Source organism: Bidens hawaiensis, unplaced genomic scaffold (assembly GCF_021521415.1).
Source record: "Bidens hawaiensis isolate Kalapana, Puna unplaced genomic scaffold, B.hawaiensis_p1.1 tig00005104_1, whole genome shotgun sequence".
Classification (NCBI taxonomy): Eukaryota; Viridiplantae; Streptophyta; class Magnoliopsida; order Asterales; family Asteraceae; genus Bidens; species Bidens hawaiensis.
Genome location: NW_027491326.1, coordinates 782206 through 789822, shown reverse-complemented (window position 1 = coordinate 789822; position 7617 = coordinate 782206).

Sequence of the window (7617 nt, the reverse complement as noted above, 5' to 3'; positions counted from 1 at the left end):
TTTGTGATTGTGTTTATAGATGATATTCTGATTTACTCCTGAACCAAAGCTGAACATGAACAACACCTAAGACTAATTTTGGAGTTACTGAAGAAAGGAAAGCTGTATGCAAAGTTTTCTAAATGTGAGTTTTGGCTTAGAGAAGTTCACTTTCTCGGTCACGTTGTAAACGAGAAAGGAATACACGTCGATCCCTCCAAGGTCAAAGCCATCGAGAATTGGGAAGCGCCAAAAACACCAACTGAGGTGAGGCAATTCCTAGGACTAGCTGGCTACTATCGACGTTTCATTGAGAACTTCTCCAAGATAGCTTTACCTCTGACCGCGCTAACCCAGAAAGATAAGAAGTTTGATTGGGGCGAAAACCAGGAAGCAGCGTTTCAAATGTTAAAGCAAAAGTTATGTAGTGCGCCAATTTTATCTCTGCCCGAGGGGACGGATGACATCGTCGTCTACTGCGACGCATCACATCAAGGACTCGGATGTGTCCTTATGCAGAGAAACAAAGTCATAGCGTATGCCTCTCGTCAGCTCAAGGCCAATGAAAAGAACTACACAACGCATGATCTGGAACTTGGAGCAGTTGTTTTCGCGCTAAAGATTTGGCGCCATTATCTTTATGGTACGAAGTGTTTGATTTTTACGGATCACAAGAGCCTTCAACACATATTTGATCAGAAGGATTTAAACATGAGGCAACGAAGATGGGTTGAGTTATTGAATGATTATGATTGTGAAATAAAGTATCATCCTGGAAAGGCGAATGTGGTAGCAGACGCTCTAAGTAGGAAAGAGCGTGCAAGGACGCTACGAGTTAAGGCTCTAAGATTGACCATTCGCGCAGATCTCACTAACCGCATCCGAGAAGCTCAACAAGAAGCCCTGAAACCAGAGTTTGTCAAGAACGAATCCCTTGGGGGTATGAATAAGAATTTGGAACTCAGAGAGAACGATACTCGATATTTTGCTAACCGCATATGGGTCCCTCTCAAGGGAGGATTGCGCGAACAAGTGTTAAACGAAGCTCACAAAACGCGATATTCTGTACATCCTGGCGCAGACAAGATGTACCAAGATGTTAAAGCGCGGTATTGGTGGCCCAATCTGAAGGGCGGCATCGCGACGTATGTCAGTAAGTGCCTGACGTGTTCGAAGGTGAAGGCTGAATACCAGAAACCGTCGGGGTTGCTTCAACAGCCAGAAATTCCCATGTGGAAGTGGGAACAAATCTCTATGGACTTCATTACCAAACTGCCAAGGACACCTGGGGGTTACAACACGATTTGGGTTATAGTAGACCGGCTAACTAAGTCAGCACACTTCCTGCCGATCAAGGAAACCGATAAGATGGAAAAGTTAGCCCGATTGTATATTCGAGAAGTAGTTTCAAAGCATGGAGTCCCGGTGTCCATCATTTCTGATAGAGATAGTCGGTTCACCTCAAGATTTTGGAGATCGTTACAGGGGGCTTTAGGTACTCGTCTTGACATGAGTACGGCTTATCATCCCCAAACGGATGGACAAAGCGAGCGAACCATTCAAACATTGGAGGATATGTTGCGCGCATGCGCAATCGATTTCGGAGGTAGTTGGGATACTCATCTCCCATTGGTTGAATTTTCATACAATAACAGTTATCATACAAGCCTCAAGGCTGCACCGTTTGAAGCCCTGTATGGGCGCAAGTGTAGGTCCCCGCTGTGTTGGGCTGAAGTGGGTGACAAACAAATGACTGGTCCAGAATTGATCCAAGAAACGACGGATAAGATTTTTCAGATACGGGATCACCTTAAGGCAGCGCGCGACAGACAGAAAAGCTATGCTGATGTGAGAAGAAAACCATTGGAATTTCAAGTAGGGGATAAAGTGCTTTTGAAAGTCTCTCCATGGAAAGGAGTCCCCCGTTTCGGCAAGCGAGGAAAGTTGAACCCGCGATACATCGGACCATTTGAGATCCTGGAAAGGATCGGTCCAGTTGCTTATAAGCTCCAATTACCCGCCGAACTTAGTGGAGTTCATGACACGTTTCATGTATCCAACCTCAAGAAGTGCTTATCTGATGAAACGTTAATTCTACCATTGGACGAGATTCATACCGACAAACAACTACACTTCGTAGAAGAGCCTATAGCAGTAACCGATTGGAAAGAACAAAAGATGAGAAGGAGCCGGATCAAATTAGTGAAGGTTCAATGGAACTCAAGGCGTGGGCCAGAATTCACTTGGGAAAGAGAAGACCAAATGCGCAAGAAATACCCACACCTCTTTCAAAGCATAGCTCCCGCCAGCAACACCTCCTAAATTTCGGGACGAAATTCTTCTAACAGGAGGAGAATGTAACACCCGGTAATTTCCCAATCCCATAAACCAAGTAATCAACCTAATTATTAGGCAAATATGTTATATGCGCCCTGCGCGAGCGCGCCATGTTAGAATCAGCGCGTGCATATGTTATATGCGCCCTGCGCGAGCGCGCCATGTTAGAATCAGCGCGTGCATGTTATATGCGCCATGCGCGGATGTTTTGGCTTTATGTTTTCATATAACTTAACTTTTTGCCATATGGGTGGACGCCCCGCCTGATGCTAAGGCGGGTGCATCCCAAATCATTTATGCGCGTGCGGAAAGGGGGCTAACCTCCCCGCATGGCGGGAACATTGAAAGCTAGTTTGTCTGAAGCTCCAGGATGGAATTGACTTCAACATAACTGATCACTATGTTGAAATACCAAGACCTCATGGAGAATCTACAAATGAAACTCAACGTCCCTGACTGCGAGAAGGTTACGCACCTACCCGCAGCAAAGAAACAGCCTACACGCAGAAAGCTATACGCGCAAGGCTACACGCACAAAACACTTAGTCTATTTCTCAAGTGTAAGGGGATTTCCCCCGCCCAGAAGGGACCAGTAGCGTGTTTCAGATATTTTTACCTTTTGACTACACACTGACAACAGTACCAGGAAAAGTATACCATAACACGAAATGTCAGCTGTCAGCCGTACCTACTCCCACCAACCACTGTCCTGCATGTCCTGTCAAAATCAATCAGAATCTTTTTAACCACTCCTTAGGACTATCACCCCCATCCCTAAATAAATAATAATAAATCCCATACTTTGTTATCATTACACCTAGATATGATAAGATTTTAATCCCCTAAATCAAGGGATTGTGTTCCCTTGAATTTGCCCATAAATATGTATCAATCCTTGAATAAAAACATCACACAAAAACACTCCAAACTCTCTTAAAATCTGTAATTCTCTCCCAAGCATCCGTTTCCATCTCCGCTAGACTCCCAATTTCGAGGCTAACACCAAGAAACCCGAAACCCCGATTAATCTCTTAACAAGAATCACAGGTGAGTCTCACAGCCCCTATTTTCACTATTTTCACTGTTTTTTTTAAACTGTTTTCGGGGCGAGGGACACGTACTTAAATTATGCTTTATTATGGTACTCTTACAAGTAATGAAAACGATTATGTGTTTAAATTATGTTTCTTTATGGAATATTTTCGAGCAATGCAAACGGTTATCTATGGTTTTCGATGTGAGTGCGATACGAGTAAGTGATCACTTTACCATTGGAACTCTAAGGGTAGGGACTACTGTGTTTGATCAACCCACTCGTAGGGGTCGCACCCCTTGCAAAGACGGGTGCCTAGTATGTCACGGGGTAGTACTATGGGATTGAGCCCGCTCGTAGAGGTCGCACCTCTTACAAAGACGAGCGCCTTGTTTTCCGGCACAACGTCCGTGCGTGACCCGTGGGACGGTATATCTAAATTATTATAGTGGCAGCGCCACGGTTTTCAGGAACGTCCGTGCGTGACCCGTGGGACGGTATATCTAAATTATTATAGTGGCAGCGCCACGGTTTTCAGGAACGTCCGTGCGTGACCCGTGGGACGGTATATCTAAATTATTATAGTGGCAGCGCCACGGTTTTCAGGAACGTCCGTGCGTGACCCGTGGGACGGTATATCTAAATTATTAGAGTGGCAGCGCCACGGTTTTCAGGAATGTCTGCGCGTGACCCGCGGGACGGTTTTATCCAAAATATGTTATCAAAACTATGTTTCAATACGGATTTATCAAGCATATGTTTAAACAATGTTATCAGGAATATGTTTCAATTTGGCTTTATCAAGATTATGATGCAATACGATCTATCAAGTCACCAAAACTTGTGAACTCACTCAGTTTATACTGATTCAAATGTTTTTACGTGTCTTTCAGGTGATAGGTAAGTAGCGCAAGGAGTCACACATAGAGCACTTCACACAGAACATCCATAAAATTAGCTTTTTGGAAGATTTTAGTTCTATCCCTTCCACACGTGCAGTTGTTCCCGCCGTGTGAAGGGATATGGCGCGGAAATCTTCAATAATTTTCATACTTGGATGTTTTTATGTAATTCTAATGTAATGTATTTTGTACTAGACATTTCATGCGCAATGGAAATTTTATTTTTCTTAAATGTTTGCAATGACCCGTGCTTGACTATCAATTCCCACTCGCGCGCGCCCGGCTGTTTCCGCCGTTTAGGGCCGGGTGTGACAGAGCTTGACGGCCACGGATCCTGAGGAAAAACGGGTGGACGATATCCCCGTGGTACGCGAATTTCCACAAGTTTTCCCAGAGGAACTTCCTGGATTACCGCCAACCCGACAGGTCGAATTCAGAATCGATCTGTTACCTCAAGCTGGCCCTGTTGCTAAGGCACCTTACCGACTTGCACCATCTGAGATGCAAGAATTATCCAACCAGTTGCAAGAATTGTTGGATAAAGGATTTATACGTCCTAGTTATTCCCCGTGGGGTGCACCGGTACTATTCGTGAAAAAGAAGGACGGGAGCCTTAGAATGTGCATCGATTACAGGGAATTGAACAAGTTGACAATCAAAAATAGGTATCCTCTTCCCCGAATCGATGATCTGTTCGACCAACTACAAGGTGCGAGCTACTTCTCAAAAATAGATCTTAGATCGGGATACCATCAGGTTAGAATTCAGGAGGAGGATATCCCAAAAACCGCATTCCGGACTCGCTACGGTCATTACGAGTTCTTAGTTATGCCTTTTGGGCTAACAAATGCGCCAGCAGTGTTCATGGATCTCATGAATCGAGTCTGTAAACGCTACCTCGATAAATTCGTCATCGTGTTTATCGACGATATTTTGATATACTCGAAGAGTAAAGAAGGCCACGAACAACACTTGAGATTAATTTTAGAGCTTCTAAATCAGGAGAAGTTGTATGCAAAATTCTCCAAGTGTAACTTCTGGTTACAAGAAGTGCAATTCCTTGGTCACGTTATAAATCACCAAGGAATACACGTTGATCCAAGTAAGGTTGAAGCGGTTAAGAATTAGCAAGCACCTAGATCGCCAAAGGAAATCCGCCAATTCTTAGGCTTAGCTGGATACTATCGTCGATTTATAGAGAACTTTTCCAGCATCGCCCAACCTTTAATTCTTTTGACCCAAAAGGATCGAAAGTATGAATGGGGTGAAAAGCAGGAAACGGCGTTTCAAACGCTAAAACAAAGATTGTGCCAAGCGCCAATCTTGAGTCTCCCCGATGGAGACGATGGTTTTGTCGTGTATTGTGACGCATCCCGGAGAGGGTTAGGATGCGTGTTGATGCAAGATAATAAGGTTATAGCCTATGCTTCTCGACAGTTAAAAATACACGAGAAAAATTACACTACTCATGACTTAGAACTGGGAGCAGTTATCTTTGCACTTAAAATCTGGAGACATTATCTCTACGGTACAAAGTGCACCATCTTCACCGATCATAAAAGTTTGCAACACATATTCGATCAGAAAGAACTGAATATGAGGCAACGAAGATGGGTCGAGTTGTTAAGCGACTATGACTGTGACATCCGTTATCACCCCGGCAAGGCTAACGTCGTAGCCGATGCCTTGAGTAGAAAGGATCGGGCTAAGCCATTGCGAGTGCGAGCGCTGGGGATGATAGTCCAGTCGAACCTTTCGGATTTGATTAGAGTCGCTCAACGCGAGGCGTTGAAAGAGGAACAATTGGAAAAAGAGGGACTTTACGGTAACGAGAAGAATTTCGAACAACGCGTGGACGAAATTCTCTATTTCAAAAATCGGATTTGGATCCCGACCCTCCATGACCTTCGTGAATTAATCATGGACGAAGCGCATAAATCGAAATATTCCATACACCCGGGATCGGATAAGATGTACCAGGATGTGAAGGAGTTCTACTGGTGGCCGGGTATGAAAAAGGATATAGCCACATACGTCGGCAAGTGTACGACGTGTGCGAGGGTTAAGGCGGATCACCAGAAACCTTCGGGAATGTTACAACAACCGGAAATTCCGGAATGGAAGTGGGAGCAGATCACGATGGATTTTGTGACACACCTCCCCAAGACGTCCCGTGGACATGATGCAATTTGGGTAATCGTGGATCGATTAACCAAATCGGCACATTTTATTCCGATTAGAAATAATTATAACACTGAGAGACTTGCGCAGATTTATATAAATGAAATTGTGTCTCGTCATGGTATACCCATCTCAATCATCTCCGATCGGGATAGCCATTTTACCTCCAAACTTTGGCAAGCTGTCCAAGAAGCGCTGGGAACGCGTATTGATCTAAGCACAGCTTACCACCCTCAGACCGACGGTCAGTCTGAGAGGACCATCCAAACCCTGGAGGATTTGCTTCGTGCATGCGTACTGGATTTTAAAGGAAATTGGGATCAACATCTCCCACTCGTTGAATTTTCCTATAATAACAGTTTTCATAGCAGTATAAAGGCAGCGCCTTACGAAGCATTGTATGGTCGGAAATGCCGATCACCACTCTGCTGGACTGAAGTGGGCGACACACAGGTTATTAGATCAGATCTGGTCCAGGAAACGACCAGCAAAATCCTTGAAATTAAAAACAATCAGAAGGCCGCGCGGGATTGGCAGAAGAGTTATGCCGATAACCGTAGAAAACCGTTATCATTCGAGAAAGGTGATAAAGTGTATTTGAAAGTATCACCGTGGAAGGGTGTGGTTAGATTTGGCAAGGCGGGGAAGTTAGCCCCTAGATACATTGGACCATTCGACATTATTGCAAAAATCGGTCCTGTAGCATACCGATTAGAACTGCCTGATGAACTGAGTGCAGTTCACAACGTGTTCCACGTGTCGAACTTGAAAAGGTGTCTGTCGGATGAGACATTGGTGTTACCTTTAGAGGGTGTTTAAATAAATGATAAGCTCAACATGGTAGAGGAGCCCATAGAAATAGTAGACGGGAAAATCAAGCAACTTAGACACAATAAGATCTCGTTGGTCAAAGTTAGATGGAATTCGCAACGAGGCCCAGAATATACATGGGAACAAAAGGACGAATTTCAGAAGAAATATCCCCACCTATTTCCGCAAAAGGAAGTAGTTGATGCGTAAAATTTCGAGGACGAAATTTTTATAACGGGGGGAGAATGTAACGATTCCGGCAAATTCAGGTATACCCTAGCCGGAATATACTATTTACGTGTTATTCAATACTGAATATATGAATTATAATGTGTTTATACGAGTATATAAGATTCACAGTACGAATTATACTCG